This window comes from Aotus nancymaae, unplaced genomic scaffold (genome assembly GCF_030222135.1).
Source record: "Aotus nancymaae isolate 86718 unplaced genomic scaffold, 86718_ANA_hifiasm-v0.15.2.pri h1tg000036l, whole genome shotgun sequence".
Lineage (NCBI taxonomy): Eukaryota > Metazoa > Chordata > Mammalia > Primates > Aotidae > Aotus > Aotus nancymaae.
In genome coordinates this window covers 67,206,319-67,234,206 of record NW_026988450.1, presented here as the reverse complement: position 1 = coordinate 67,234,206, position 27,888 = coordinate 67,206,319, and the positions used below count along the sequence as shown (strand labels likewise).

The 27,888-nt window shown below is 36.7% G+C and overlaps 1 long non-coding RNA gene across 2 annotated transcripts in view; it reads left to right on the top strand.

The window, feature by feature from the left end:
- Positions 1-27,888, top strand: part of LOC105710827 (uncharacterized) — a 69,556-nt gene that overhangs the window by 3,152 nt on the left and 38,516 nt on the right. For both annotated transcript variants that reach the window (XR_010345509.1, XR_001105890.2), the window contains exon 2: positions 22,762-22,984. This is a non-coding gene — a long non-coding RNA (uncharacterized LOC105710827). The remainder of the gene's footprint in view (positions 1-22,761; positions 22,985-27,888) is intronic.

Genomic DNA, 27,888 nt, shown 5'->3' with positions numbered 1-27,888 from the left:
CATCTTTATGATGGTTATGTTGAGTATTCTGTCAGATAGATCATGTATCTCTGTTTTATTAGGGTCATTTTCAAGAGGTTTATTTTTTTCCTTTAGGGCATATTTTTCTATTTCTTCAAATTTTCTTGGTACTCTCTGTTGGTAACTGCATGTTAGATAAATCAGCTATGATGTGGTTTGGATGTGTCCCTACCGAAATCTCATCTTGAATTGTAGTTCCCATAATTCCCATGTGTTGTGGGAGGGATACAGTGGGAAATAATTGAATCATGGGGTTGTTTTCCCCACACTGTTCTCATGGTAGTGAATAAGTCTCATGAGATCAGATGATTTCAAAAATGGGTTTCCCCCTTTGCTTGGCTCTCATTCTCTCTTGTCTGACACCATGAAAGATGTGCCTTTTGCCTTCCACCATGATTGTGAGGCCTCCTCAGCCATGTGAAACTGTGTATATATTAAACCTTTTTTCCTTTATAAATTATTCAGTCTTGGGTATGTCTTTATCAGCAGCATGAAAATGGACAAATACAAGCTATCCCTCTTAGTCTTCACAGTATTGTCTCATGCAAGAAAATACCCTCACTAATCATCCCAGCCAGAGATTTGGGAGCGGGGACTTTCAAACTCTATTGCTAGTCCAACTACCTTCTTTGTTCTTAGTGATCCCCTAATGTCCAGAGTATGACAGGTTCTGTCATTACTCTGAGACAAGCAAGACTGAAACCAGTCCCTCAGGCAGCATCTGGAAAAGTTGAATAGTTGGACTTTTTGTTCAATTATTTCCTTCCCCAAGGAGAAGTGTGGATCTGAATATGTTTTCCAGTTTGCTCTGTGCTGGGCTAAGTGGAAGGTCTAGGCTACGGTGGCTGATAGTTCAAACTGCCATCTTTTTTCTCACTGGTCTCTGGGAAGTAAGAGTATGCTAAGTCTTGTCAGTTCTCCAAGACAGGCAGCAGAGAAACTAGTCCTTTGCATGTTCCCTAGATAATATGAGGTGCTGTATGCATGGTCCAACTTCTTTCTTCCTCAGGTCGAATCTGGAAACTGAGATTTTTCAAACCCTTTTATCTATGCAGGACTGGGGAGACTGGCTATGGTAACTGATAATTTGCACAAACTGCAATTTTTGTTTTCACTGATTCCAAGGCAGCTGGAATACACTGGGTCCTGTCAGCACTTCAAGAGAGGCAAGACAGAAGTCAGTCTTCTGAGAAGCCCCCCAGAAAGATTAGGGTGTTGTACAGGCAGTCCAACTCTTTTGCTGTCCAAGAAGCTGAGATCTTGGGGGTTTGCTCCCAATTGTGTGGCACTGTGCCAGGAGGAAGGATGATGGTGAGGGTGTTTCAAATTTCCCTACCTGCTTCAATGTGGCTAGTCTCATGTTCACTCTGGGTATTAGAGCCTCTCAACTAGTTTCTGGATTTCTCACAAAGGGAATTTGTTCATGTTTTGTTGTTAAACCAGTGTAATTATGGGGGGAAAGGGAGTCCAGGGCTTTCTATTCTGCCATCTTGCTGATGTTACATTAATAATATACTCTTTATTGAAATATACCACTTGTTATCACTTTGATAATACAGTCCTGATTCAATCTTATCTCAGAGATTCTGAGAGCATAAATTAAGATGTATTATTATTACTAAAGATGATGATGAATACAAAATACTCAATACAGTATAGATCTCAGGATAGGTAGCTATATACTCTTACCATTTTCATTTTATAAATAAAATAACTGAGGATCAAAGAGGTTAAATGTAAAGTAAGTAGCACAATCTTCCTCACTAGGTCACCTGTTACGTATCATTAGATAACCAAGCTGCTCTAATGCTTGAGCAAAGCATATTTGAGATGCCAGGAACAATTTTTATGTTCCCTCAGGCTTGTGATCATTTTTACTTTTTTTTTTTTTTTTTTGGATACAGAGTCTGGCTCTGTCACCTCAGCTGGAGTGCAGTGTGGTGATCTCAGCTCACTGTGACCTCTGCCTCCCCAGGCTCAAGAGATTCTAATGCCTCAGTCTCCCAAGTAGCTGGGATTACAGATACAAGCCACCACAACTGGCTAATTTTTGTATTTTTTATATACAGGGTTTTGCCATGTTGGCAAGGCTGGTCTTGAACTCCTGACCTTAAGTGATCAGCCTGCCTTGGCCTCCCAAAGTGCTGGGATTATGGGCATAAGCCACCACACTCAGAGATTTTTACCATTTATTGATACTTCCAAAAGAGCAAAATGAAGAGAAGATAAAGTGAAAATAAAGTAGTCTATCAGTTAAGCCAGGATAAAGCTCAGATAAGAATTCAAACAAAGGTATAAGGATTATCTAATGATATTATTCATATATTGCTTCATTACAAATTATTGTAAACTAAGCAGCATAAAACAATCACATTCTATGTCTTCATGTTTTCTATGAGTCAAGAATTCAGACACAGTTTATCTGGGTTGCCTGTTTCAGGGTTTTTTACAAGCTGTAGTCATGGTCTTGGCCAGGCCTGTGGTCTCATCTGAAGGCTTGTCTGGGAAAGAATCTGCTTCCAAGTTCATGGGCTTGTTTGTGAAATTTAGTTTCTTATGGGTTGGTGGACTGAGGGGTATGTTTCTAGCTGTTTATTGACTGAAAGTTTACCTCAGGTCCTTGCTTCATTCGCCTGTCTAACATGGCAGCTTTCTTCATCAGTGTGCACACTGAGAAGGCAATAGAGAAAGTCTGCTAGCAAGAATGAAGTAATAATTTTATGTAACCTAATCACAGAAGTGGCATTCCATGATCTTTTTCATATTCTAGTGGTTAGAAGCAAGACACTAAATAATCTTACACGCAGTAGGAAGGGGTCATAAGAAGGTGTGAATACCAGGAGGCAGCAATCATTAGGAGACATTTTAGAATCTACAGACCACAATAGTCAATCTCAGACCATCCTGATACAAAAGAAAAAGCCTGGAACAACTGGAATCATTATTTTCTGTTTTTTTTTTGTTTTGTTTTGTTTTTTTATGTTATCTTGGAGTCTTAACATGAGATTTTATGCATGAAATCAGCTTTGGTTTAAGCAGATATATTCTGAGGATGTAAGATGGCTCTAAAACTTCACGGGTAACAATAAGGAGATAAGAAGGAAATCAGAGTTATCTATGACTAGTTGAATAGTGTAACTACACAAAATTGAGATTATATCAAATGTAGGTGGATAATGGATATGACACACTTAATTCAACAAATATGCATTAAGCATACTAGTTTACCTGTAATAGGGGCTTAATACCTGTTTGGAAATAAATCAAATGGAATTAGATTTAAATGTGTAGGTTTCAATTATCCTTGCTTACACTGTTCATGCTTTAACTTTTACCAAGAGCCATTCTGCCTCTGCTTACAAGTGTAATGAAGAATTTGTTCCTTAAAGCAGAAATAAAATTGACTATAAAAAATCAGAATCCATGCTGTTATTACTCACTCCTAACAGAACTGTGCTTATAAACTGCAAAGGGCTGACTTCTCTCTAATCTGAGGGGATGTTCCAGCTCAACAAATGGAAAATAAAGTCATATTCAGCAGCAGCCAAGGAGTTAAGGAGCTGGTATGAACTTGTGCCTTCATTACCTGCAATGCATCGCTGAGATCATTTGAACTCCTGAAAATTCTCTGCTAAAACAATCACAAGGTGGGTTGGTAGTTTATGCATTTTGACCAGGTCTACAACCCACAGCTGTCACAGTAAATTTTAATTGGATATTTTTTCTAGAGAGGAGTTCCTATGCTAGTATTAAATCAGAAAAGAAGTAATTGCACACTGCATTATTCATCATCATAAATGAAAATAGAATGGACTTAGAGTAGAAAACTACTTTTCAGCAGAAAGAGGGTTGACATATGACTGAACTATTAACCACAAGGCTTAGGCCTAATATGACAAAAATGCATGTGAAAAATGATTAGAAAGTGTACTTCCAAATAAATCACTTTCTCCACAGTATCTGTGGAGAGTAGCTTTACAAATAAAGCAACTCGTTTTTCCTTGTATCGTCAACGATTTCAAAGCATTACTTTTATTTTTTTCCATTTATAGTCATTTTATTCATAATATCAAAAACTTAAATATCCTACATATCCACCAAGTGATTAAATTAACAAATGATAGCATATCTATATGGTGACATACTAAGACAAGTAAGATGTACAACTACCGATAGAAGGTTAAACATAAATGAATCTCAAAAATATTATAATGAATAAAAGAAGCCTTATACACACAAAATAAATACAGAAAGGATATATCGCTACAAATATCTAGAAAAGTTATAATTATACAAAGCAGATCATTGGTTGCCAAGACTGATGAAACCGAGGGAAAAGGAGCACTATGGAACTTTCTGGAATGATGCACATGTTCTATCTCTTCATAAGGAGGTGACTATCTGGGTGAATACATTTGACAAAATTCTTATAACTTACCCTTACAGTGGTTAAATTTTCTTGTATATAATTATACTTCAGTAAAATTAATTTAAAAATGTAAACAATGTAAAATATTCAAATATTTATATGCATAAAAGATAAGCTAAGCTTCACCAAACAGTTTACAGGTTAAAAAGCACTTATACAGCAATGATTTTATTGTTCTTCACAACCACATAAGACAGTTATATTTTTAAAATTCTACTTTGCTGAAAAACCAGATCTCAGAAAGAGTAAGACATCTTCCATGGCTTATGGTGAACCACCAGAAGACACATGCCCTTGGATTTCAATATTCCTTCTACTAATCAATACTGTTTATTAACCTATTGCCTGCCCCTTCTCTTATAACTCCAGACTGTTAATTCAAATTAAAATTAATCTTACTACAAATATGGTATTCATATCATAAAAATAGCTACACAGGCATACAAAAAGTAAAAAATTGTGTCATTTTTCTTAAATTGGCTAATTTGTACAAGACTGACATATTTTTGATAGAATGACTTTTCTAGAATTTCAAGGTTTCTATTAAGTTCCCCTTCTACAAATTAAAATCACCACAAGAGAGCACAAGAATTAGTTGAGTAGAGAGGCAAAATATTTATAGAACAAATGAGTTAGCTGAAGTCCACCTATTGATTAATGTTTGTCAAGGACTAAAAGGTCAGTATAGGTTAAAAATCCCCAATCTTTAGATCTGAAATGCTCCAAAATCTGAAACTTTTTCTTTTTGAGACAGTGTCTCACTCTGTTGCCCAAGCTGGAGTATGGTGGCAGGATCCTGGCTCAGTTCAGCCTCATCCTCCCAGGCTCAAACGATCCTACTACCTCAGCCTCCTGAGTACCTGGGGCTGCAGGTGAATGCCACCACTCCTGGCTAATTTTTAATTTTTGACTAGTTATCACTACTGAAGGTGGATGTATAGCTTCTGGTTTTAACTTTGAAGCAAACTGGAAAATAATCCATCTAATTATACTTTCTTTCCCAAGAAATTTTTAAATGATATGCCAGCTTCCTAATATGGAGACAAAGGCCTTAATTGACAATGCATTCATTTTTTTTTTTTTGTATAGTTACAGTATACAAGTTGAGTATCCCTTATCTGAGATGCTTGAGACCAGAAGTGTTTTGGATTTCTGATTTATTTTTGGATTTTGGAATATTTCCATATGCATAATGAGAGAGTTGGAAGATGGTATTCAAGTCTAAACATAACATTCACTTACGTTTGAGATACACCTTATCTGAATAGCATGAAGGCAATTTTAGACAATGTTTTAAATAATTTTGTGCATGAAACAGAGTTTATGTACACTGGACCATCAGAAAGCAAAAGTGTCACTATTTCAAGTCAGTGCTCAAAAAGTTTCAACTTTAGGCTGGTGATGCAGTTCATGCCTGTGATCCCAGCACGTTGGGAAGCCAAGACAGGTGGATCTCTTGAGTCCAGCAGTTTGAGACCAGCCTGTACAAAGCAGTGAGACCTTGACTCTACAAATAATTAAAAATTAGCCAGGAGTGGTGGCAAACTTTTATTTTTTATAAGATCAATACAATATTAACCAAGCCAATGAGAATATACATACAAATTATCCTACTTAAAAGTCCTGACTAGTTCCATTATGTATTAAATGTCTTTGTTATCTGCTTCTTGTTTTGACTTCAAGTTTCTATTGTGTCTTTCCAGGCAAAGTTGAAGCTTTAATTGACCCTGAGTCAAGAATGTAATTGTTCAAATATGTAGGACTTTTTCTTCTTGGAATTTTTCAGCGAAATATATTGTCAATGAGGATATGAAACCATTTATAATTTTAAGAATTGAAATGAAAAGGCAGGGGAATTTGACATTTATTGAGCAGCTACTATGCACCAAATATTTTCTGCCATATTCTCTCATTGAATGACCAGTACTGCAAGTAAATATTATTATTCCAATTGGACAAATGATAAAACTAAAACTAAGAAACTATAGAAAAGAAGAAAACTAATATTTGTGCAAGTTTATACTAACATGAGGTGCTCTTTATATATATAAACTCATTTAAATTTTACAAATGTCCATCTTCATGTTATAGTTAAACAAGCAAGCTCAGAGATGTTAAATAATCTGCACAGTATTATACACTTAGTAAGTGGTTAAGTTGAATTGGAACCCATGTGCATCAGATTCCTTGTATTTTGCCCAATTATTTCATAATGCCTCAGCATAACATTCTTTAAATGTAGCTTTTAGCAGAGGCACTGCAAATTCACATGGCTTTCTGCCAGCACAAAAGGAGAAGTTTGCTATTTAGAAAACTATTGTGTTCTCCAACAGGGAAAGACATCTAAGAACATCTCCAGAATTAAATTTGTCTGTAATTAAATAAATAAAATGTTTAAGACTAAATATTAGAGGCATCTTCCTTGGCTAAATTGTATGTTCCAGCGTAGGCTGGATTAAGTCACCAGATCTACTCATTATAATTTCTTTTTCCTTATAATTTCTTTTTTCTTTATTGGTTTAACATTAGCATTATAATTAGTTCTTAACTCATCTTCCTGCTGTTCTAGACTGGGAGTTCCTTGATAGATACCTTGATATATTGCAGGCATCTAACTCTTGTCATTTAGTATATGCTCAATAAAAACTGGAAGGATTAATTAATGGATAAATGCACCACAAGTTAAATAACAAACACCTGAAACAACAGGATACAAACTCAGACTGATAACTTAGTTCTAGCAAACTTTAGAATACTCCCTTACAAAACCCTCACTCTGAAGGTGATGTGATGACCCCAGGCTGCCTTGGGTTGTAGATTTAGCTTGGCAGATACTTACCCAGGATTCAACTTCATTGAGCATTATTCATCTCTGCCCTGCCACTGTCTCCAATAGCTGAAAGACTAAGGTTCCTCTGACTTTGTGATTCTCCATTGTATTCTCCACAATTTTCTTTTATTCCTCCTTTCCAAACACATTTTATTTTTGTATTTACAAAAAAATTGGACATGGGCTTTTCTTCTGCTCACTAGAATGTCTGCAGATGACATGTAGCGGTTTAAAAGCACAAGCTTCAGATCAGACTAAATGCAAACCTAACTATTATTTATGTATTAGCATGTCACCTTCAAAAACCTACTTGATATGTCTAAACCTCAGTTTCTGGTATGCAAGATGGGGATAATAGAAGTACCTACCTCAGAGTTTTTATGGAAATTGTATTAGATCATGTAGCAAATATAGTAAGCATAGCTCTTGATAGATATTTTTAAAATAATAGGATGAGAGTGAAAAATGTCTTTTCATTTGGCTGTTCAGTTCACAAAACCAAAAGAAAAAGAGAAATCCCCTTTATCTTTCTAAGGAAGTGTTCATTGAGTAGTCTAGTTATGAAGATGGGATGGTTTGGCTTAACTTTAGCTATTGTGCCTATCCTGGCAATGATGCTGAGATGTTTTGATTGTCAGCCTTGGTCATGTGACTTCCTCAATGGACTGGGATGGGTAAGGGAATGGGGTTAACTCCTCACCCAAACCACACGGACTGAGAGTGAGAGGGGAGAGATTCACTAAAGGAAAATCAGAGTGCTGAAACTAGAAAAAGCTTTAAAGACTGCTATGAATATCTAAAGTACTAAATCAACCTTTGGATAACCAGTGTAGAATGATATTACTAACCAAGAGAAACGAAAGCACCTCTAAGTGACTGCTTTCTCCTATTTGAAACCAAAATGTGGAGATAAACAAGAGAAACAGATCAATTAAAAGCCTATCCTGATTTAATTGGAGCAACAAAGGAATAATTATTGTACTGGAGGCCACGAAGTTAAGTCTAAGCATTGCCAATGAAAAGGACATAAGCAAAATAGTTGTAAGTGAAGAATTAGAATGTTCCCAACATAAATAAGAGATCAATGTTAGAGGTGATAGATATCATAATTATCCTGATTTTCTCCTTACACATTGTACGTATGTGTCAGAATATTACATGTATTCTCCAAATTTGTACAACTATTACACATAACCTTAAAAAAGCAAATATGTATGTAGATTAATCAGGGTTTCCTTTAACAGACAATTTGGCTAAACAGGAATTTCTTTGTAGAATTCTTTCTTCCCTCCCTCAAAAATTACCCAGATACTTACTTCAAACTTTCCACTTTGCCTACAGATATACAGCTTTGAAAGACATGTCTCCTAAAACTTAAACCATTCACTTATCCGAATGGGAAATATGTGAGTAAAAGGACTGAATTTATGCAAATAAAAGGATCAATTTTTCTAAGCCTGTTTGTCCTTTTTATATTTGAATAAGACCTTGTGTATTCTCTTCTCTCAGGAAAGAATGTGTAAGAATGATAAAATTCAGAAGGGCGTAAGTTGCCAATACTTTTTCATGCAACTATGTCCCATAAGCTTTTGTAGACATAGAATTAAGTTCTGTTGACAACAAGCTCCAAATATTGCTTAAATCAGGCCATTTTGTCCTACAGTCATTGACCCCATAGCTGTGTGTGTGTTTCTTTTTTCTCTCTCCTTATATTTCTGCTCATAAGGAATTTCCTCTTTTTATAGTCATTTACCAACAGGGTCATCAAACATGAAAGAATTAACACAACATTTAGACAACGTAATTTTGTTTCTTAAATAGAATGTCAGATATACAAGCAAGTTTAAAAATGTTCACATGAAAAGACAAAATAAGTAAATGTGGAAGGTAAGTATGGAAGTCACAGAACGTTTTTCCTTTCTTTTCTTTTGTTCTTAAACATGCATTTATGTATTACAAATTAAAAGGGTGTTATGGGAAGACCATTAAAAAGGATATGAAACATGAAAATCTCAAGTAATAAATCATGAAAACAATTAAATAAATTACCAGTGAGCTTCTCAACCCCTAAGCCAAGTATTACATTCAAGATCTCAAGTTAACAGACACTGTAGACTTCCAGCAAGATGGCCGAATAGGAGCAGCTCCGGAGCACAGTTCCCAGTGAGAGTGATGCAGAAGGTGAGTGATCTCTGCATCTCCAACCAAAGTACCAGGTTTATCTCAATGGGACTGGTTGGACAGTAGTTGTAGCCCAAGGAGGGCAAACCAAGGCAGGGTGGGGGTGCTGCCTCATGCGGGAAGTGCAACGGGCCAGAGGACCGCCCCCCTCCCACCAGCCAATTGAAGTCATCAGGGACTTATCTGGCCACTCTGGCACTCTGGTTCAGATTCTGAGCTTCTCCCATGTGTGCTTTACAGCCCACAGATGAAGAGATTCCCACCAGGTGACAAGTGCTGCAGGTTTCCAGCCCAAAACTTGGCAGCCGTTTCAGCCAGTGCCATGGGTTTCCACCACAAATCTGGGTAGTCATTTAAGCTGGCATCTGGAATGACTGTGAGACAGAGCCACCCCATTTCCCCTAAAATAAGTGGGCTTAAGGCAGGGAGCCAAGTGATCTGGCTCGGCAAGTGCCCCCCGCAACAAAGACCAGCAAACTGAAACCCACTGGTTGGGATTTTCACAGCCAGCACAACAGCTTGCGCTTGACCTGGTATGGTCGAGCTCAGTGGGGGGAAGGGCATTCCATCATAACTGAGGCCATCTGCCATTACTGAGGCAGTTCTAACCTTATCTGTGTAAACAAAATCCTAAGGAAGTTTACACAGCAGCTGGCTGGAGCCTGTGGCAGCTTAGCAATGCCTCTGCAGGCAGACTGTGACTAGACTCCCTCCTTGCTGGGTAAGGCATCTCTGAAAAAAGGCAGCAGCCCATCAGGGACTTATAAATAAAGCCCCACCTTCCAAGGACAGAGCACCTGGGAAAAGGGGTGGTTGTGAGTTCCACTGCAGAAGACTTAAATGTTCCTGTTCAGCAGCTCTGAAGGGAGCAACAGAACTTCACAGCACAGCACTTGAGGTCTGATAAGGGACACATGGCCTCCACATGTGGCTCCCTGAACCCCATATATCCAAAGAGACACCTCATACAGGAAAGCTTTGGCTGACATCTGGCAGGTACCCTTCAGGGACAAAGCTACCAGAGGAAGAAACAGGCAGCAATCCTTGCTGTTCTGCAGCCCTTGCATGTGATTCCCAGGCAAGAAGGGTCTGGAGTGGGCCTCAGCAGTCATGCAGCAGAGGGGCCTGACTGTTAGAAGGAAAAATAAAAAATAGAAAGAAATAGCTTCAACTTCAACAGAAAGGACATCCACTCAGAGACCTCACCCGAAAGTCACCACTTCAAAGACCAAAGGTAGATAAATCCATGAAGATGGGAAGAAACCAGCACAAAAAGGCTGAAATCACTGAAAACCAGAATGTCTCTCCTCCTTCAAGGGATCACAACTCCTCACCAACAAGGGAACAAAACTGCATGGAGAATGAGTTTGATACATTAACAGAAGCAGGCTTCAGAAGGTGGGTAATAACAAACTTCTCTGAGCTAAAGGAACATGTTCTAACCCAATACAAAGACACTAAGAACCTTGAAAAAAGGTTAGATGAAATGCTAACTAGAATAACCAGCTTATAGAAGAATATAAATTGATTGAGCTGAAAAACACAGCACAAGACCTTCACAAACATACACAAGTTTCAATAGCTAAATCAAACAAGTAGAAGAAAGGATATCAGAGATTGATGATCAACTCAATGAAATAAAATAAGAAGGCAAGACTAGAGAAAAAAAGAGTGAAAAGAAATGAACAAAGACTCTAAGAAATACAAAATTATGTGAAAAGACCTAATCTACGTTTGATAGGTGTATCTGAATGTGACAGAGAGAATGAATCCAAGCTGGAAAACACTCTTCAGGATATTATCCAGGAGAACTTCCCCAACCTAGCAAGGCAGGCCAACATTCAAATCCAGGAAATACAGAGAACACCACAAAGACACTCCTCAAGAAGAGCAACCCCAAGGCACATAATCGTCAGATTCACCAAGGTTGAAATGAAGGAAAAAATGCTAAGGACAGCCAGAGAGAAAGGTCAGGTTACTCACAAAGGGAAGCCCATCAGACTCACAGTGGATCTCTCAGCAGAAACCCTACAAGCCAGAAGAGAGTGGGGGTCAATATTCAACATCCTTAAAGAAAAGAACTTTCAACCCAGAATTTCATATCCAGTCAAACTAAGCTTCATAAGTGAAGGAGAAAGAAAATCCTTTACAGACAAACAGTTGCTGAGAGATTTTGTCATCACCAGGCCTGCCTTACAAGAGTTCCTGAAGGAAACACTAAACATGGAAAGGAACAATCAGTACCAGCCACTGCAAAAATGTACCAAATGGTAAAGACCAATGACACAATGAAGAAATTGTGTCAACTAACAGGCAAAACAACCAGCTAGCATCAAAATGGCGGGATCAAATTCACACATAACAATATTAACCTTAAATGTAAATGGGCTAAATGCCCCAATCAAAAGACACAGACTGGCAAATTGGATAAAAAGTCGGTATGCTGTATTCAGTAGACCCATCTCACATGCAAAGACACACAGAGACTGAAAATAAAGGGATAGGGGAAGATTTACCAAGCAAATGGAGAGCAAAAAAAAGCAGGGGTTGTGATCCAAATCTCTGATAAAACAGACTTTAAACCAACAAAGAACAAAAGAGACAACGAAGGGCACTACACAATGGTAATGGGATCAGCACACAAAGAAGAGCTAACTATCCTAAATATTTATGCACCCAATACAGGAGCACCCAGATACATAAAGCAAGTTCTTAATGACCTACAAAGAGATGTAGACTCCCATAAAATAATAGTGGGAGACTCTAACACTCCACTGTCAATATTAGATCAATAAGACAGAAAATTAACAAGGATATCCAGAACTTGAATTCAGATCTGGACCAGGTGGACCTAATAGACATCTGCAGAACTCTCCACCCCAAATCTACTAATATACATACTTCTCAGAACCAAATCACACTTACTCTAAAATTGACCACATAATTGGAAGTAAATCACTTCTTGGCAAATGCAAAAGAACAAAAATCATAACAACCAGTCTCTCAGACCACAGTGCAATCAAATTAGAACTCAGGATTAAGAAACTCACTCAAAATTGCCCAACTACATGAAAACTGAACAACCTGCTCCTGATGACTACTGGATAAATAATGAAATGAAGGCAGAAATAAAGATAATTCTTCGAAACCAATGAGAACAAAGACATAACATACCAGAATCTCTGGAACATATTTAAAGCAGTGTCTAGAGGGAAATTTATAACACTAAATGCATGGAAATTAGAGAAGCAAGGAAAGATCTAAAATCAACACCCTATCATCACGATTAAAAGAACTAGAGGAGCAAGACCAAGCAAATTCAAAAGCTAGCAGAAGACAAAAAATAACTAAGATCAGAGCAGAACTGAAGGAGATAGAGACACAAAAAAATCTTCAAAAAAATCAATAAATCCAGGAGCTGGTTTTTTGAAAAGATCAACAAAATAGATAGACCGCTAGCCAGACTAATAAAAAAGAAAAGAGACATGAATCAAATAGTTGCAATAAAAAATGAAAAAGGGGATAACACCACGGATTTCACAGAAATACAAACTGCCATCAGAGATTACTACAAACAAATCTGTGCACATAAACCAGTAAATCTAGAAGAAATGGATAAATTCCTGGACACTCACACACTCCCAAGCCTAAACCAGGAAGAAGTTGAATCACTGAATAGACCAATAACAAGGTCTAAAGTTGAGGCAGCAATTAATAGCCTACCAACCAAAAAAGTCCAGGTCTAGATGGGTTCACAGCCGAATTCTACCAGATTTACAAAGAGGAGCTGGTTCCATTCCTTCTGAAACTATTCCAAACAATACAAAAAGAGAGAATCCTCCCTAACTCATTTTATGAGATCAGCATCACCCTGATACCAAAACCTGGCAAAGACACAACTAAAAAAGAAAATTTCAGGCCAATATCCATGATGAACATAGATGCAAAAATCTTCAATAAATACTGGCAAACCAAATGCAACAGCACATTAAAAGCTTATCCATCACGATCAAGTAGGCTTCATCCTGGGGATGGGATGCAAGGCTGGTTCAACATACACAAATCTATAAATGTAATCCATCACATAAACAGAACCAAAGACAAAAACCACATGATTAGCTCAATAGATGCGGAGAGGGCATTTGACGAAATTCAGCAGTCCTTTATGCTAAAAACTCTCAATAAACTAGGAATTGATGGAATGTATCTCAAAATAATAAAAGCTATTTACGACAAACCTACAGCCAATATCATACTGAATGGGCAAAAACTGGAAGCATTCCCTTTCAAAACTGGCACTAGACAGGAGTGCCCTCTCTCACCATTCCTATTCAACATAGTGTGGAAAGTTCTAGCCAGAGCAATCAGACAAAAAAAAAGAAAAAAAAAAAGAAAAGAAAAGAAATAAAGTGTATTCAATTAGGAAAAGAGGAAGTCAAATTGTCTCTATTTGCAGATGACATGATTGCATATTCAGAAGACCCCATTGTCTCAGCTCAAAATCTCCTTAAGCTGATAAGCAACTTTAGCAAAGTCTCAGGATACAAAATCAATGTGCAAAAATCACAAGCATTCCTATACACCAATAATAGACAGAGAGCCAAATCATGAGCAAACTCCCATTCACAATTGCTACAAAGAGAATAAAATACCTAGGAATACAACTAACAAAGGACATGAAGGACCTCTTCAAGGAGAACTACAAACCACTGCTCAAGGAAATAACAGAGGACACAAACAGACAGAAAAACATTCCATGCTCATAGTTAAGAAGAATCAATATTGTGAAAATGGCCATACTGCTCAAAGTAATTTATAGATTCAATGCTATCCCTGTCAAGCTACCATTGACCTTCTTCACAGAACTGGAAAAAACTAACTTAAACTTCATATGGAACCAAAAAAAAGCCCGCATAGCCAAGACAATCCTAAGAGAAAAGAACAAAACTGGAGGCATCACACTACCTGTGAAAACTATACTACAAGGCTACAGTAACCAAAATAGTATGGTACTGGTACCAACACAGAAATACAGACCAATGGAACAGAACAGAGGCCTCGGAAGTAACACCACACATCTACAACCATCTGATCTTTGACAAACCTGACAAAAACAAGCAATGGGGAAAGGATTCCCTGTTGAGTAAATGGTGTTAGAAAAACTGACTGGTCATGCGTAGAAAGCTGAAACTGAACCCCTTCCTTACACCTTATACAAAAATTAACTGCAGATGGATTAAAGATTTAAACATAAGACCTAGCACCATAAAAACTCTAAAAGAAAACCTAGGCAATACCATTTGGAACATAAGCATAGGCAAGGACTTCATGACTAAAACACCAAAATCAATGGGAACAAAAGCCTAAATAGACAAATGGGAGCTAATTAAACTTAAGAGCTTCTGCACAGCAAAAGAAACAATCATTAGAGTAAACCGGCAACCAACAGAATGGGAAAAAATTTTCGCAAGCTTCCCATCTGACAAAGGGCTAATATCCACAATCTACAAAGAACTAAAACAAATTTACAAGAAAAAAACATACAGCCCCATAAAAAAGTGGGCAAAGATATCAATAGACATTTTTCAAAAGAAGACATTTTTGCAGCCAACAAACATATGAAAAAATGCTCATCACTGGTCATTAGAGAAATGCAAACCAAAATCACATTGAGATACCATCTCACACCAGTTAGAATGGCGATCATTAAAAAATTTGGAGACAACAGATGCTGGAGAGGATATGGAGAAACAGGAATGCTTTTACACTGTTGGTGGGAGTGTAAATTAGTTCAATCATTGTGGAAGTCAGTGTGGCGATTCCTCAAGAATCTAGAGTTAGAAATGCCATTTGACCCTGCAATCCCATTACTGAGGTAGATACCCAAAGGATTATAAATAGTTCTATTATAGAGACACATGCACATGTATGTTCATTGCAGCACTGTTTACAATAGCAAAGACTTGGAACCAACCCAAATGCCCATCAAGGATAGACTGGATAAAGACAATGTGGCACATATACACCATGGAATACTATGCAGCCATAAAAAAGGATGATTTCATGTCCTTTACAGTGACATGGATGAAGCTGGAAACCATCATTCTCAGCAAACTGACACAGGAACAGAAAACCAAACACCGCATGTTCTCACTCATAAGTGAGTGTTGAACAATGAGAACACATGGACACAGGGAGGGGAATATCACACACTGGGGTCTGTTGGAGGGTGTGGGGTTAGGGGATGGATAGCAAGGGTTGGGGAGATTGGGGAGGGATAACATTAGAAGAAATACCAAATGTAGGTGATGGGGTGATGGAGGCAGCAAACCACCATGGCATGTGTATAGCTATGCAAAATCTGCATGTGTATCCCAGAACTTAAAGTATAATAATAATAACATAAAATAGACACCATAGAAACTGATACTGAGCTACATATGCAAAGAAACATTGTTTAATTCTGTTGCATTCTTAAAACATGAATATTTGAGTGAGCAGAGTGTCAGATAAGTATGCTGAAACATGACTTTATTATTAACCTGAGTAAATAAACTCTGGATTGGTACATGACAAGAAATGAAAACCTGAAACCAAACAGAGGCATTCCAAGTTTTAAGTTAGACCTGTTTTCTCTGGAAAATCTATAAGCCTATAGCCACATTACTTCCAAGATGCATCAAATCAAACAATGTCACTTTAAATAAAAATATCACTGGATATTGTGAAATACTTTTGGAGAAATGTTTTATGAAAACAAACTTCAAACATTAAATTTTACAGAGAGAACAAGCCTATGATTAAACAAAAAATATATTTGTATCTCTCAAGAAATCTTGACTCATTAATAGCACTTGACTCATGTTGACAGCTATCTTCCTAGTTCCAAAAGTAAATACTATAATCATGAATGTCATCACAGAAAGGCTTTTATCATTGAATTACAAGTTGCTTACTTCCTTAAAACCTGATCTTATTTTTTTACGGTCTTTTTTATTTTAAAAAAGCCTCACTTACTTATTTTATAGTGTATAATATGCTTATATATAGCAATGGGTTAAAAAAGAATCCCACTAAGATTTAATTCAGGGTCATTCAATAATTCCGTGTTCACCAGTATCACATTTGTAGAGCCTATTACTTGTAAAACTACTCCAGTTAGCATCTTCTCCAGAATGACTTCCATGAGCACACTCCTTACCACCAAAGTTATTTTCAAGAACTCAAGTATTTTGTGCAATGAGATAAAGTACCAATACATGTGTAATTGGGGAATTACTCACTCCTCTATACCACCTATTTAACCTCTAATCATTATACTTGCCACCGTGCATTATAGATGTTTGTTTAATGCCTGTCTGAATAATGAGCCTCTGGGTTACCTCAATATAAAGCCTTGTTATATTCATTTTTGTATCCAGTAGTGGATGCTGTCTTAGCTTTGACCTCTTTATGGAGTCAAAGTACTTATCTTGCAGTTGTGAGTTTGGCTGGTAATGGCCCATAATTATCTTTCTCCAGAGAGTTGTCTTTGGCCAACAGGGGCTCAAGAATGCCTAACAGTGGATCCCTCATCAAATGACTAAATGATTCAAGGGCATAAAGGATCAGCCTCTTGACTTGGAGTGAGATACGTCTGTGGTGTTGTTCACAGAGGTTCTCTGGTGTTGGTCCAAGTTCTCTAAAGATTCACTGAGGTCAGGCTTAGTGAAACCTATTATCTCTGCTTAGCTTCTTCCTGATACTATCCTAATCTGCTTCCTTAGAAGTTTATCCTGAAAACACTTCATCAGTGAAGGACTTGCACAAGATTCCCCAACTCCCACTGTACTTTTAGGAAATCTGACCAAAAACACAGCTCTAAGCACATTGATTTTTGTGACAAATACTCAGTTTCTCCTATTAAACTTTGAAATTCATAAGAACAGACATGATGATTTATTTATCTCTTCATATCTAAGACCCAATTCAGCACCTGAAATGTAGCAAACTTTCAAAAATATTTATAAATTTGAATTAATATGTGTGTACATTTACCTCATTCATTATCTTCATTTTGTACTAAATAAATAAATGGTAGGAAAAGAAAAAGATGGATCTAAAGACTATCGTTGCCATTATAATTTAATTCCAAGCTTTCTCCAAAACCAAAAGAATATAAATTGTTGGTTGGAGTAGTCAGGTCTGAATTACAGAGGGCTGAAGAATCCCTTCCTCTATCTTCTATGCCTACAGTAATGAAGGGAATTAAAAAATAGTATCTCATCAGTTCAACAGATTCATTAACAGTAGCTAATGGTCATATACCAGAACTCAATTTTCTTTTTTTCTCTTTTTCAACTTTCCCTGAGTATATTTTCCATTCCTCACTTTCATCCTACTCCTGTATTAAATCAGCATTAGGTTGGTAAATGTCAAGGCAACTCTAGAAATAAAGATGGGGCATTTTCTCAGTTGCAGCACAGTGTATCACTGGAGATTAAAACAAATGTGGAGCTCAGGTCTCTATTGTATCCTTTGCAAATGATCCTATTTCTCTTCACTAAGCAAGATAGATCAGATTCCACCAAAGGAATTAACAGTTTCATTTAGAAGGACAAGGACTCCTATATTAATCAAAAGCATGCGAATATATCTAAATTAATCTGAAGGCACAAGTTTCTCCATCAGTGTTTCTGTTTGTGCCTATGTCTTACTAGGAAAGTTGCAGGATTTCCATGATTAAAAAATGGAACAATATTTTCAGTATTCTAATTATAATTTCTGTTACTTACTGATCATCCCAAAGTTTGGCTAAGAAAGCATAAAAAATAATTGACTCTTCACAGATATATTTTGTTTTGAGGGTAGAGAGAGCCTTCTGATGAGAAAGGCTCATTAGGTTTCTATTACTTTAACTTGTGTCAAATAGGCAAGATCCTTCCATGAATACAAGAACAAAATGACTCAAATACTATCTCTAAGTGGATTACCTGTTTGGGAACATTTCTATTGGTCAGCTCCTCTGTGAACTTCCAGCCAATTATATTTTGATTACGGAGTTATGAACAAAACTCCTTATATGGAGATTAAGGGTGAGGGTGTAATAGGGGAAGAAGAATTCTAAAGAAAACTGGTGTTTAATCTGGAATCAGTTGCCATTTAACCCAAGTAAACTGCTGGGAATGTGGAGTCATTTTTCCATCTTCTTGTCTTAGTCTGTTTGGGCTGCTATAACAAAATATGATAGATTAGATTGCTTAAACAACAAAAATTTATTTTTCATGATTCTAGAGGCCAGAAGTCCAAGTTTAATATCCTATGCTTGGTAAGAGACCTATTCTTTCTTGCTGTATCTTCACATGGCTGAGAGAGGGATCATAATCATATCACTTGTGTCTCTTCATATAAGAACACTAATCCAATTCATGAGACCTCCACTGTCATGACCTATTTACCTTCCAAATACCGCCATCTCCAAATATCATAACATTAGGATTAGAGTTTAACAGATGACTATAAAGGGGGCACAATCAGTCCATTGCAACATTCTTTACAATGGCTTTAAGGGGGTATATTTTTATCTTTATTTTATAACTGTTAAAATTTGGTTTTACAGATATCAAATGATTTTACAAAGTCACATGGCTATTAAATTGTAGAGCTTATATTTAAACCAAGGGTCCTCTGCTCCAAAGTCCACCATCTTTTGACTCCATAACTCTGTATTAATTTAACTAGAACAGTTGACCTTTGAACAATGTGGAACTTAGAGGCATCAAATCCCCATGCACAAAAATCTGTGTATAACTTTTGACATCTCCCAAACCTATTAATAGCCCACTGTTGACTGGAAGCCTTATCAATAACATAAAGTTGATTAACATATTTTATATGTTATATGTATTATATATTTTTACAGTATATATGCTAGAGAAAAAAGTTATTAAGAAAATTAAAAAAAGAAAATATATTTACTATGGATTAAGTGTAGGTGGATCATCGTAAAGGTGTCTTCATCCTCATCATCTTTATGAGGTTCAGTAGGCTGAAGAAGAAGGGATCATTCTTGCTGTCTTGGGGTGGCAGAGGAGGAAGAGGCGGAGAGGAGGCAAGAGAAGCAGGCACACTTGGAGTTAATTTTTATTGAAACAAAATGTACACATAAGTGAACCCTGCAATTCAAACTTGCATTGTTCAAGGATCAGTTATATTTATGAAGATCTATTTTTTGCTGAGCTCTCAGTATCTCTGACTTAGGAACTAAAAAGAACATTTCTTTTGGACACTTTTATTTTTTTTTATTAAACCATTTTTATAATCTCACCAACCTTCTGCTATATTACCCACTAACTAGCAACTAATAAAAACTTAGTTTAAAAAAGCAGTTATTTATCCTGATTAAGAGTGGATGCAGTCTTCTTTAAGGTTAACAAAATGAGTTAGTAAAATTCAGTGGATCCTTTGAAGGCATGCAAAATCTTTGGAGTATGTCAGCAAATGAGGAAAAGCAATATTGGATTAAGCAAAATAATTGGTACTCTCAATTTTGCAGCCAAATGCCCAAAGCCAACTTAGTATGTTCATAGCTCCGTGGCCTTCCAAACTCTGGGGAAATTTCAAAATTACTGCCTGATCCTCTGAGTCAGGAAGAAATGAGGCAAGGCTGGGTTCTATTCTCAATGGAGCTGGGGAGAAAATTAAGCTCCTCTCTGGTTTCTTTGTGAAATGGGGTACAAAGTTTTCTACTAAGAGTGAAAGTGTGAGATAAAGATGCGGTGACTTAAAGAGAGTTGTAAAGCTAAAACTCACTGTCTTGAAGAATGGGAGGAAAGATTGACAGGTGACAGTTATTAGAATGGAAGCTCTATGAGATCAAGGAATTTTTCTCCCATCTCACTTTGGTGTTTGGTACTTCATAGGTGTTCAATAAATGTGTGTAGAATAAGCAGCCTCAGGATAAATTCTTGTTTTCATTTTGTGGGATCTAAAGTATGATGTGGAAATAAGTTAAATATATTAATATTATTATAATGAAATTGCTAACATCTCATACTGTATCATCTGTCGCTCCCATAGTCTTTGCAAAGTTGAGATCTGGATAAAATGGCTACCAAGGGGGAATTAAATAAATATACAAGGATTTAGCCTGAAAAATACCTGTAGAAGATGAGTCTAGGTTATGTTCCCAGGCTTTGCTTTGGTTATGGTGAAGTGGTTTGTGAGTATTGTGAGATGAGTCTGTGAGGTTTTTTGGGAACACTGCTAGTCACACTTACCTTCTTACCTCTCCCCTTTGAAAGGGCTAGCCTGACTCCTTTTTCCTTTTAATTACAACTGTTATTTTAGATTAAGCGGGTACATGTTCAGGTTTGGTACATGGATATGTGCTAAAATTTGGGGTACAATTGATCCTGTCACCCAAGTAGTGAGCATAGTACCCAATAGTTATTTTTTCACCCCTTGCTATTTTCCTTCCCCTCTGCCAGTGCCCATTGTATATTGTCATTTTTATGTCCATGAGTACCCAATGTTTAGCTCCCATTTAAAAGAGAGAGCATATGGTATTTGGCTTTCTGTTTCTGTGTTAATTTACTTAGGTTAATGGCCTCCACTTGTGTCCATCTTGTGGTAAAGGACATGATTTTGCTCTTTTATGTGGCTGCATAGTATTCCATGGTGTATATGTACCACATTTTCTTTATCCAATCCACCTTTGATGGGCACCCATGTTGAATTCACATCTTTTCTACTGTGAATATTTCTGTGATGAATGTACAAGTGCATATGTCTTTTTGGTAGAACAGTTTGACTTTGGATATATATCCAATAATGGGATTGTTGGGTCTAATGGTAGTTCTAAGTTCCTTGAGAAATTTCTAAACTGTTTTCCACAGTGGCTGAACTAAATATACATTCCCACCAACATTGTCTGAGTGTTCCCTTTTCTCTGCAGCCTCACCAGCATCTGCTGTTTTCTGGCTTTTTAAGTATAGCTATCCTGAATATGTTCCATTGTCAAGAGCCAGAATCCCTCAAATGCAGCACCTTCCAGTCTTTTCTTCTCCCCCTAGAGGAATTTCTGCCAAGGATACGGAAAGTTGTCCTATCTTCCTGCCAACCGCTGCCCATCAGTTTTGACACACTGTTTTGCAGAAAGTTCTAAATTTCTGTAGGAAGCAGTACTGTGGGAGGTTGATAAGTACTCATCTGGCCTAGATATGTTGTATCATGTTTTCTTCAGGTTTAGGGGCTACTTTCTTTTCATTCCCCCATATCATCAGCTTCTCATGACCATGGCTGCTTTAGTGCACCAGTTCCTATGTGTTTGGCTCCAGAAGAGAAGAAGGGGAAATAGCAGTATTACCCTTTCTTTTATTCTTGGTGCATTGGTCAAGTTTAAGCTTTCCACATTCACTTGCAAATCTGACAAAGCATTTTTAATCTCCATATGAAAGCCAATGTTTAATGCAAATATTTATTAAATCTGTATAAAATATACAAATTAGTAAATTATTACTAATGACATGACTTTCTATATTATTCTTCACAGCTGAAGCAGGGAAAGTTTCTTTCATTTTAAACAAGAAATTCATTTTCCACTATCCAGGATACCTAGCTAATCCATTTCAGGTTTTCAGTATAATACAGATTTGTCTACATTTACAAAATGAAAGACTTAGCTGCAAGAAAAACAGTAAAATAACAAGACTGCATTTCAAAGCAACATGGGAAAACCATTACACCAAAATTCATTTTAAACAAGTTGCTTCTAGACAGTATGAGTTGAGTGTGATTACTAGTTCTGGAAATCCATTATGAAATAGATAAAGTTAAACATTGCCCTGGATAATTGATGCATTGAATTGCATTCATTTATCTATTGAATAGTAAATAGAGCTCAATTTTGATAGGAGAGTTAGGGTATCTGGGAGAAGATTTTATCTTAAGAATGTAGGTAAGAACGAGTTAGGTTAAGAAATTAAAAGTATAGAGTAAGAATTTTATACAATCATTTAGAATATGGTGAATTGATGGTATGCCAATTTAACTCAATTGGAACTATGTTTCATAAAATCTATTCCCTGTATAGTTCTTGTTAATGTGAAGTATCAGCCACATTCTTTTCGCACTCAGAAGGTCAATGCAAGCAATGAGGTCCCTGCAGTGTACGTGCATTGTTGGGTATTGGGGACTCACTACCTTGCAGTGGCATCCACCCCACAGTTCCTACAGCTCCTGCCAGTACTCATTTATTGCTGGCTCCTGTGCTAGGTGCAGATTTAGCTCTATGATGAAGAGCACGTGGTTTCTTTTGCAGAATACCCTCATCGTCAACATGTAAAGACAGTGAGAGACTATCCCTGATTTAACCTGTTCTCAGAGGCTCCAGCTTCAAAGGTTCCCATTTTTTCTGGCTTTCATCACTTCATAGACATCCTGATTCTCAACCTCCTGCCTCCTGTGTCACTTCATAAGTGCCCTGATTCTCCACCATCGAGCCCAGAAGAAAATGGTTTAGCTATACTCCACAACTATGTAAGGTGAGGCACATTCATAATATATTAATGTATATTTCATAGAGGTTGTGTTTCTCTGATCAAACTCTGACTGAAATATAGAGTGAGGTTATGACAGGCAAAAATTGGGATGACAAAGAAAGCATCTTTCATTTCAGAGAAGGAAGACAGGGCCTTTGACTAAGCTACTGTTGCTGCAATGTTCACTGAAATGTTTAACAGAAGTTAAATCTGCCGTATTTAAGAACTCAAGGTATATACTGAGTATGGAACAATTTACTAACAAACTATTTTCTAGAGGTTCAGTATCTCCATATAGCTTTATCCTATTTTTGAAGTTATTAGTTACTCAATTTTAAATAATACACAATAGCTGAGTGACCACTGTATATTTATGACTTACATTTCAAATGTATTCACTGGTTGACATTATCTAGGTGACAATATCATTCTTAGTACTGATGGTCAACCTTTAAAGTGTTGCTTGGTATATCACTTTGGGGTAAATTTGTATGTGTGGCCTGATTTTTCTTCTCAAAACAATTCTGAGAAATCAGAAAAGAGCCAACAAGTAATTGGGGTTTGGAAAGTAAAAAGAAAACAAACATTTCTGGACCCCATTCTATCACATTTGCACTATATAACTTCAGCTAATTCTCATAAACCTTTCATGGTTAGACTTATTATTTCTATTTTATAATTAAGAAAATTGAGACTCAAAGTACGAAAGTTAAAATCTCATACTTTATAAACGGCTGTGAATCAAGTTTTTAACAACTGCAAAGTCCAGGATCTTTCTGCTACCTGGTGCTTCTTCAAGGCAAGGGAAACTTGTATTTCTGAAGGTTGGCTAATCAGGCTTATAGCTTTCTGCTTTTACATCCTTCTCACCTATGGCTTTGCTGTTATTTCATTCCAGATAAATAAATAAGCTTAACTCTGCCTCTGTATTGGAAAAACTCCTCTTTCTAGCTTGAAGAAAGTTGTGGAGACCTATACTCAAAGGCTCAGCCAAGGTCATTGTTGATGTTAGATACACTATGACCTTCTCTTCTGTTTTCTATAACCAGGTCTTTATTTTTCCTAAAACTTTCACTTTATACTCAATATTTATTAATTGAAAACCTGTCTCATTATTTATTCTATAAGCACTGAGAGTTCAGTATGGGCCAGATATAACCTTAAACATTAGGGTTAATGAATAATGAATGGAATCTATCCACAAAAAGATATTTGGAGTATATGAGATAACTATGTAAAATAAAAATTTTAGGAAGATACAATACTACATAATTTGAGAATGTGCAAGGACAGGAGGGATCAACTCTATGGGAGAATGAGCGAGGTAGGCTTCATAAATGAAGTACTGCTTGAGTTAAGACTTGAAGGACAAGGAAGATTTTTCAAGGTGAAAGTTTTATAGTCAGAGGTAATAGCATGTGCAAAAAGATAGTGGCATAAAGTAGATTTACTCTTTTGGAATTATAATTACTCAATGTATTGTAATAAAGAATGAGAGGGGAAACTGGGCAATGTGGCTGATGAAGAAGGCATAAACTAGACCATGAATGACTGGGTCAAGCTAAAGAATTTGGACTTTTATCCTGAAGACAACAGAGGTCATTAGAATGTTTAAATAGAGGAGGACTGTAATTACTTGTGTAAGTCTGATATCTGTGTCTGAAGAATGAATCGGAAGAAGGGTCAGTATTGATCCTGGAGTGGCTTCTGTTTTCTCAAACCTAGTCTTCTAGTTCTGGGACTCTGAGCTAGCCTAGACCACCAGGAACCCACCACTCTCTACCTTTTCCCTTTCTAGAAGTCAAGGCCCTTCTTCCTTGCCTTCCATCTATTATATGCTACAGCGAATGGATACTTTGCTGTCCTATCTATTGGGTTATCTATCTGACCCTCACTGCCAGATCTTTGGGTCACAACCCATCTTCCCTCCAATGCTACTGATTGGGCCTCTATTATTATCTATGCTATCCTTGTGGATCTTGTTGGTTTCTTAATACCAGCCATTCTCTATTTGTTCCACTCCAGCCCCTCTAAGTGTCTAGGGTTAGGCAGATGTTTTCCTTCAATAACTCTGAATTCTAAGTGACCAGTTATATCAGTTAATCTTAATCTTGGCTATTTTCATATATATGTAAATTGGGCTGAATAAACTTCTGAATACAGTGCTGGTCTTGTAATTTTTATACTGGACAGGGGTAATGAGAATATGCAAAAAGTCCAATTAAAGAAACATTTTTAAAATTCCACATATCAACTATATTGTTAATTGTTTAAAGTTAAAGAAAGTCTTTGGTTAGCTACCACCTTGGGACTCTAAGCTCTTCTTTAAAAGTGAGTGAACCCATAATCCTATCAATGGGAAAACTGTAGTAACCTTTAGAACCAGAAAAGATTGAGGTGCATTATACATTTAGAAAACTAAGAAGATAAGAGGCAAGCAGAACTGTACGATAAGGAGTTAGTGTCTGACAGCTGAATAGCAGTAGCAGAGAACAATGGAAAACATTTTCATCTCTTGGTAATTGGTGCTTTCTGATAGCAAACTATTTTCAGTATATTTAACATGTCTGAAAAGTGTTACATTTTTAATATGTTACATAAATAAAAAAACTTAAAAGATGCAAAAGAAAGAATCAAACACTAGACTACAAAACTTCAGAGAATCATCTAAGCACCAGGGAGGAAGTAGGATACTGTAATGAAAAAAAAGTCCCCAACGTATAATACCTAGAATTTTGATTTCAGCAATTGTCTCTCAATATTGAGACCCTTTGTCTATTCCAGAGGGGTAACAGCAGGTAGAATTTTACCTAAAATCCCCTCAAGTTTCCAGTTCTTCTAGTTACTTCCTCCTCAAAATTTTTTCTGTTACTAATTAATGGCACCTTGTTATGGCCTCTGTGTTAGTTTGAACAAAAAGAGTCATTTCCCAATGGGTTGTAAAAATGAATGAGGCGTGGAGAGAAGTTATACTTTATACAGTGGTAGAGTCACAGAATTTTAGTGACATTCAAGATTAATTTCCTATCTTCTACAAAAAAGTGAATTGAAAACCAGAGAAGTGAAGGTTATTTGAACCTTAATTAGGATCAAAAGTGGCTCCAGGTTTCATAGGAGCATTAGGCTTATTTTGAGAATCTACTTTAAAAAAACATAAAATTCTGATTAAAAAAAGCTTTAAATATAGTTGATTAAAAACAACAACCACAAAAATCCAAAAAACTAATGTTCTCTGTATATACAGTAACAGTAATTATTAATTAAAACTAATAAAGGACAAAGTCCACATAAACTTGAAATAATTGGGTTAAAATTTCAAGAGCTTTTAAATAAACAATTCAATGGTATTACACAAACTGCAAACAAACAAAAATCCCATATAAGACTTTGGGTGCAGCTTATAAAAGTGAGATTTAATATTCTAATCCAAAATGAATGAGATAAAACCCAATTTGAATAAGTAAAAGCCAAATAAGGGTGAATGACCCAGTCATGCAAAATGTAGGGAGACAGAGGGACATCAGGAACAACTGGAACCAGAAACATGGACCTCCCCAGGACTGTGTCTGCATCTGTTTCTTTCTGCATGTTGGCCTTATTCCCTTTCACTGTAGACCAGCATTCTTCAGAGTCAGAGACCCATGGCTACTGACCATTCATAAGTTATGTACCGTAAAGCTTCAGCCAATGCAGGAAAGCTCTCACTGGGCCAAGCCAAATTTTAGGGAAGAAGCTTAATTGGTCCAGCTTAGGTCCAAGTCAACTATTGCTAAATGAGTAGATCTAATAATAATATGGGGCCACCATTGGCACATGGTCAGTGCAATAAAGGACCCAGTGAAGAATAATCTGGAAAGACAAAACAACTACCTCATGATTTACTCAAAATTGAACAGCTAATAAGCAGTAGGTTCAGGATCATAATCTCAGGATCCATTTCCATACAAAGTTATTTCTCTGAAAGTGACAGCAGATACTAAACAATTTAATTTTCCTGGCTCAGCATTTTTGTGTTTTCTTAATCATAGAAAATTATCAAAATACCAAAATAAAGACAAGATCAAACACAAAATAATTTTAGGTTTTTTCATTCAAAAACACTTAGAAGTTCTTCTAAGTGATCACTATGTTTATATATCAATTCTTATTAGATATTTATTAATGAAAAATATAGGACATATGGATTAGGTGTGCATTATTTTTTTTTTTTTGAGACGGAGTTTCGCTCTTGATACCCAGGCTGGAGCGCAATGGCGCGATCTCGGCTCACCGCAATCTCCGCCTCCTGGGTTCAGGCAATTCTCCTGCCTCAGCCTCCTGAGTAGCTAGGATTACAGGCACGCGCCACCGTGCCCAGCTAATTTTTTGTATTAGTAGAGACGGGGTTTCACCATGTTGACCAGGATGGTCTCAATCTCTTGACCTCGTGATCCACCCGCCTCGGCCTCCCAAAGTGCTGGGATTACAGGCTTGAGCCACCGCGCCCGGCCTAGGTGTGCATTATATAGTAACACAGAATTGAAACTGTCCTTTTGCTATTCTGATTTTATTTATTTTCTTATTGCCTCTTTATAATAGATATAGAATGCACAAAAAAGTGGTAGTTGGTCATGCCCTCAGATAAACTTAAGATTATTTTACAGTGCTTTGATATACAAATAGCATCACTACAAGCTATCACTAATTGTGTTTGTAAAAATGTGGCTTTAGTCACATTTTTAAAAACAAATAGCATACTGCTAAACATTTCAGACCAAAAAGTTCCTGCATAAGGAAGTTGGTATTGATTTGCATTTCATAGTTAAGTAATTCTCTATTGATTTATATTTCTTTGCTTTAAACAAAGTGCTTCAATCACTGGAAACATTAAAATAAGAGGAATTAAAAATGGGGAAATTTTGACAAAA